Source organism: Ursus maritimus, assembly GCF_017311325.1.
Source record: "Ursus maritimus isolate PB19 chromosome X unlocalized genomic scaffold, ASM1731132v1 scaffold_X1, whole genome shotgun sequence".
NCBI classification, from domain to species: Eukaryota; Metazoa; Chordata; class Mammalia; order Carnivora; family Ursidae; genus Ursus; species Ursus maritimus.
This window is the reverse complement of record NW_024423319.1, coordinates 33,864,359-33,870,448: the sequence shown is the minus strand read 5'-3', so window position 1 is coordinate 33,870,448 and position 6,090 is coordinate 33,864,359. Positions and strand designations below refer to the sequence as shown.

The following is a 6,090-nucleotide window of genomic DNA, read 5'->3' as shown; positions in this document are numbered from 1 at the left end:
AAAAAAAAAAAAAAAAAGGAAACATATTTTTCTGTGTTCTACTCTAGGAAGGACCTCAATTACATCTCTTCTCTCTGCCTGAGCTTTAATAATGGAACTTGCCAACCTGCAATCCTAATGAGAAACAAGGCTGGGGGTGGGGGAGGAGAGGCACCGTGTCCACCGTGTCCAACGTAGTGGAAAGAGAAAAGAAGCAAAAACAGTAAGAGCTTTAAACAGATGAGAACATGGGAAGCATGTTGCTCGTGGAAAACCTTATCAGGACTTTGTGAATTGATCTAGCAAATAGAATTATGAAAAGTATATATATATATATATTTTAAAATATTTTTATTTATTTGACAGAGAAAGACAGCCAGCGAGAGAGGGAACACAAGCAGGGGGAGTGAGAGAGGAAGAAGCAGGCTCCTAGCAGAGAAGCCTGATGTGGGGCTCCATCCCAGACCGCTGGGCTCACACCCTGAGCCGAAGGCAGACGCTTAACAGCTGCATCACCCAGGAGCCCCTGAAAAGTATATTTTTAATGACACAGAATAAAATACAAAGGATACGAAAACCAACAAGCATAGTTGATTGCCCAATTTCATTTTTTTGGATACATTTCTTTTCACCTCCCATTTATTTGAGGGTAGGTATTTCAAAATGGTAGCAGACTTATCTCCAATTTAAACTTCTTAACTAAGTTTCTAAGTTTTAAGATGCTCTAGGTGTGTCTTGACAATGAAAAAATAAAAATATAAAATCCCACCACCTTCCTCTTCCATGGTTTCCCTGAGAAGCAATGTAATGTGACTCAGAAAACTAATTCTCTAGTTTTCCTCTGCCAACTCCTCGCCGTGCCTTGTGAGACAAAAAGCTAACCTCACTGGAGCTAAGTGTCTTTATCTCTAAAATAACACGGTTGGACTGGACCACACTCAGGGCTCTCTTTCCATTGTCAAATTCTGTTCAAGAATTATGATTTCTATTTTTGAGTTGGGCCTGCTTAGTGTAGAGCAAAAGAGCGATTGAGAAGGAAAGGAGTTAAAACAACAACAACAATTGAGGCCAGGAAAAAAATTTTAGACTTGAATCATCCAAATACACACAAAAGACATAATTTCTTGATCTTCCCTTCACTTTGTGTTGTATGATTACATTATTTTGTAATGTAATTAATGACATTCAGAATGCCTCCATTTTGAGGAAGATTTTTTTTTCTTTTTTTACCAAAAGGACACTTCTTTTACAAGCACAAAACAGTGTTCAAAAACACCTAGATGGCAAATGTGATGGTTATCAGTAACAACATTTGAGGCCGAATTGCTTTTCCATGTTCCAAGTGTCACCAGCTAGACCCCAAGTCCTAACCTTTACTGCCCACCTGCTTGGACTCACTGACCTTTGTCCCACATTTTTTCCTTAAGTTCTTTTTGTCGGCTTATCTCTTAACTCAGGCAATTGAAAACCGAAACCTCACCTCAAACATAGCAACTGCCCTGACAAGAACTCCAGCTGGCCCAGCCCAGTATGAACAGAACCCCCACCCCCACCCCCGTGATGTGCACCTGCACAGATGGACCATGGAGTGACCTCCAGAACGACTGACAATTACCTTTACATCATTCTAATACTAAAATCTCCACCCAAGGAGGAGCACGGGCTTCATTCACTATGCATACGATGTATGTACAGGCATGTTTCCTTAAGGCGCATGCGTGACCTTATGCTCACCTCTACATATGATGATGAGGATCCCTTTTTTCAGGTAAGCTCTACACCCAATGTGGGGCTTGAACTTACGACGCTGAGATCAAGAGTTGCATGCTCTACCAACTGAGCTAGTCAGCTGCCCCCGAGGATCCCTTTTTAAAAAATATTCATCCTGGGGCACCTGGGGTGGCTCAGTCAGTTAAGCATCTGAATGTGGCTCAAATCATGATCTCAGGATCCTGGGATCAAGCCCCACATCAGGTTCCCTGTTCCTCAGGGAGTCTGCTTCGCCCTCTCCCTCTGCCCCCTCCCCCTGCTCATTCTCTCTCTCTCCCTCTGTCTCAAATAAATAAATAAACTCTTAAAAAAAAAAATTCATCCTAACCCTAAATAAAAAGAACCTATCCACCCTTGCTAAGGAAGTTATGGCTTTGGAAGTTATTCCCTGTGATCTCGTTTGCTGCAAATAAAGTGTCCTTTGTTCTACATCTCACCTGGTGTAATTTCTATCTGTGACTCATCAAGGCGTGAAGTCAACGTCAGTTCAGTTATACTAGCAAAAGGGCATTTTTTTTTTAAGATTTTATTTATTTATTTGACAGAGAGAACAGAAGTAGGGGGAACAGCAGAGGAAGAGGGAGAAGCAGGCTCCCCGCTGAGCAGGGAGCCCAATGCAGGGCTCGATCCCAGGGCCCTGGGATCATGACCTGAGCCGAAGGCAGACGCTTAACCATCTGAGCCACCCAGGCGCCCCCAAAAGGGCATTTTTGAGGTCACATGCTAAGAAAGTTTCACACTCTTGGGGCACCTGAGTGGCGCAGTCAGTTTAACCTTTGACTCTTGATTTTGGCTCAGGTCCTGATCTCAAGGTCATGAGATCCAGCGCTGAGTCAGGCTCCAAGCTCAGTGCAGTCTATTTAAGATTCTCTCCCTTTCCCTCGGCTCCTTCCCACCATGCACTCTTGTGTGTGGGTGCATGCATGCTCTCTCTCTCGCTCTCTCGCTCTCTCTCAAATAAATAAATAAATCTTTAAAAAGAAAAGAAAGCTTAACACTCTTCAGGGTGCCTGGGTGGCTCAGTCGGTGAAGCGTCTGGCTTTGGCTCAGGTCGTGATCCTGGGGTCTTGGGATCCAGACCCGCATCAGTCTCCCTGCTCAGCGGGGAGTCTGCTTCTCCCTCTGTCCCTCCCCCCACACACGTGTGCGCACACTCTCTTTCTTCTCTCTCTCTCACAAAAATAAATAAATAAAATATTTTTTTAAAAAAAGAAAAGAAAGCTTCATACTCTTCGGTTGTGATATCCAGTTATTATCATGGGGTACATCTTTTTAGTGTCTCAGTATAAAAGACATTATGACATCTGAGTTGATGCTTTATGTCACTTGAATTCCAGGGTTTAAAAGTAAACACTCCTGGGGCACCTGGGTGGCTCATTCAGTTGGGCACTCACCTTTGGCTCAGGTCATGATCCCAGGGTCCTGCGATCAAGTCTCAAATCAGGCTCCTTGTTCAGCTTGCTTCTCCCTCTGTCTGCTTGTTCTCTCTCTCTGACAAATAAATAAATAAAATCTTTTTTTAAAAAAGTAAACACTCATTTACATTCATAAAAATGGATAATATCGAAAGGAAGAAATCGAATAAATTATTTTTTCTAACAAGATTGAAGGTAATAAAAATAACACATCTGATTGAAATAATGGTAACTTAATTAAGTTGTCTTCAAGATTTTAATGAATTTTTCAATAAAGAAAAACAGCTTCCGGGGTGCCTGGGTAGCGCAGTCGTTGTTAAGCGTCTGCCTTCGGCTCAGGGCGTGATCCCGGCATTCCAGGATCTAGTCCCACAACGGGCTCCTCTGCTGGAAGCCTGCTTCTTCCTCTCCCGCTCCCCTGCTGTGTTCCCTCTCTCGCTGGCTGTCTCTCTGTCAAATAAATAAATAAAATCTTTAAAAAAAAAAAAAGAAAAAAGAAAAACAACTTCCAAATAGCTCCCTAGGGAGTGTCATTTTCTAAAAATTAAACTTCTTAAAAATAATTAAATAAATATATAAAAATTAAATTTAAATTTTTTTTACTTCTTAATTGAAGTATACTTGACATAAAATATTAGTTTCAGTAGTACAACATAGTGATTTGACAATTATGCAAATTATGATATGCATACCATGATAAGTATAGTTACCATCTGTCACCACCCAGTTATCAAAATATTACTTTAAAGATTTTATTTATTTATTTGAAGGGGGAAGGGGCAGAGGGAGAAGGAGAGAATCTCAAGCAGACTCTACACTTAGCATGGAGCCTGTGGGGATGCGGGAGGGCAGCCTCTTGGCAGCTCTGAGGGTCCCAGCCCAGATGTGGAAGACTGAGGACTGTTGACAGTACAGAGTTCAAACCCTGGACCCTCGACGACCGAGAGCTCCATGCAGGTGTCACAGAATGGAGAAAAGTTTGCCAGCCAACCCTGGTACCACTGTCCCATCAGAAGGCTGAGGCCCTCCTTCAGCAAGATGGGGACTTCTCGGTTCCTGTCCCTGGACCCATAGGGGCCACCTGGTGATCTGCTGCTGCCGGCAGGCCTCAGCCCTATACTTTGAGGTGCTCCGTGTGGCCCTGCATCTCCACCCAGGCAAGCCCACAGCCCTCTTTCAGGTGGAAGATGAGTGTTTCCCAGGCCTCCCTGGCTCTCAGCTATGTGACAGGCAGCATCCACTGTCCCAGGCCATAGGGGCTGTGGCCTCCGGGCCCATGGTACAGTAAGGACCTATTTGATACAGCTTTAGTGAGGACACCCTCCCAGACAGCCCAGCTCAGATAGAGTTGTCCAGGCAACTAGGGCAACTTCCTTGCCCAGGGCTAGGAAGTGGAGTGGCAGTCAGCCCAGAGGTTTGGAGCACATGGGGTCGTCAAGAGAAGACCACGCTGGACCAGGAGCCTCAGGTTGGCCCACATGTGCCCTCCCCGGAATAGGTAGTGATCCTGTACTGCCAAAGACCCCAAGAGCTGGGGTCCATTGCCGACAGCCTCAGGGCCTCGGTGGGCAGCTTTATACCAAGGCACGCACCAGGCCACCTCAAACACCCTCAGTGGTGCTGTGTGATGATGTGGACGCCTCCCAACATACTGTGAGCTGGTGCCCCGAGTGCCCAGGGCCGGAGAAACACCCCCTGGCCACACCGGCCCAGGAAGAGAGCCCCCATGGAGAAGTCAATGAGGAAGAGGAGGAAGACAACAGAAATTTTTCAAGACCACAGGCTGAGGTCTTTTTCTGGTCGCCCCTCAACAACCCCTCTTGCCTGTGGGACCCCCAGAATCGGCCCCCAGAACCCAAAGGCCTGTTCCTGGAGCACCATCCTGGGAGCACCGCCCTCCACCTATTATTGCCGGGCTTCCAGGCTACAGTCCTTCTAGGAGTGACCAAGCCTCAGCGGCGTGCCATGGGGGTCGCCTCTGGCCTGGAGCTGCTCACACTTCCCCATGGCCATCGCTTGAGTTTGGAACTTCTGGAGAGACACAAGGTGCTGGCCCTGGCTGTGCTGGGCTGCGCGCGGCCACCCTGAGGTGCCTGGTGGAGCTGGCCCTGGTGTTGCAGACAGGGGTGGCGGGGGATCTGCCTGGACTGTGCCCTGCTCATGCCCCGGGTGTGCAGGTTGGATCGCATGCGGTGCCAGCTGCAAAGGAGCCACGCAGGGGCTGCACTGGACTTCGAGCCAAGGTGAAGCCGCTGATGTGGGTGCTCGATGAGGGCAGCTGACCCTGCGACCAGGCGAGGTGGCACTGCCGCACGTGGTACCCGTGGTGCGCCTGCTGGAGAGCGGACAACTCCCGGGGCCACTAGAGGGGAGCTGAAAGCAAGGGCTGCACAACCAGCACCCTGCGAGTCAGAAGGCCCTGCGTCCGCCCAGGTTCCAAGAGGCCATGGGCAGGCTCCTGAAGGAGGCTGCTCTGGGGAAGCCGAGGCGTAGGGGTGCCACAGGCTGCACCTCTTGAGAAGTTCCCGCGCGTCCTCAGCGTGCTTTCACAGCACCTGGAGCTAGATGATTGAAAGCACAGGCCCCCCTTTTCACACCGGGACAACCAGGCTTTGGTGAACCCCAGCTGACACCAAGGAAGTCGCCCCAAGCCGCTCACACAGCCAATCACGGGGGGAACCCACATTCTGCCTCACAAAATGGGGGGGAGCAGATTTGCAAAAACCCATCCTGCTCCCTAAAAATGTACATGGATCATAGGGTGAGGGACAGCCTCCTCCCCCACACTAGAAGATCCAGGTGTCTGGAGGCTCTGAATGCCCTATCCCACCCCTCAACCCCCACACAGGTGCCCTACAAACGGTGAATATGAGTTTTAATGGAAAGAGAACTTGCAGATCTCTTACTCAGAAGCCAGAGTTCAAAT

General features: G+C 48.0%; 1 pseudogene; it reads left to right on the top strand.

Moving 5' to 3' along the window:
* The first annotated feature begins 3,969 nt into the window (after positions 1 to 3,969).
* On the top strand, positions 3,970 to 5,737 carry LOC121102035 (annotated as a pseudogene).
* Positions 5,738 to 6,090: the final 353 nt, after the last annotated feature.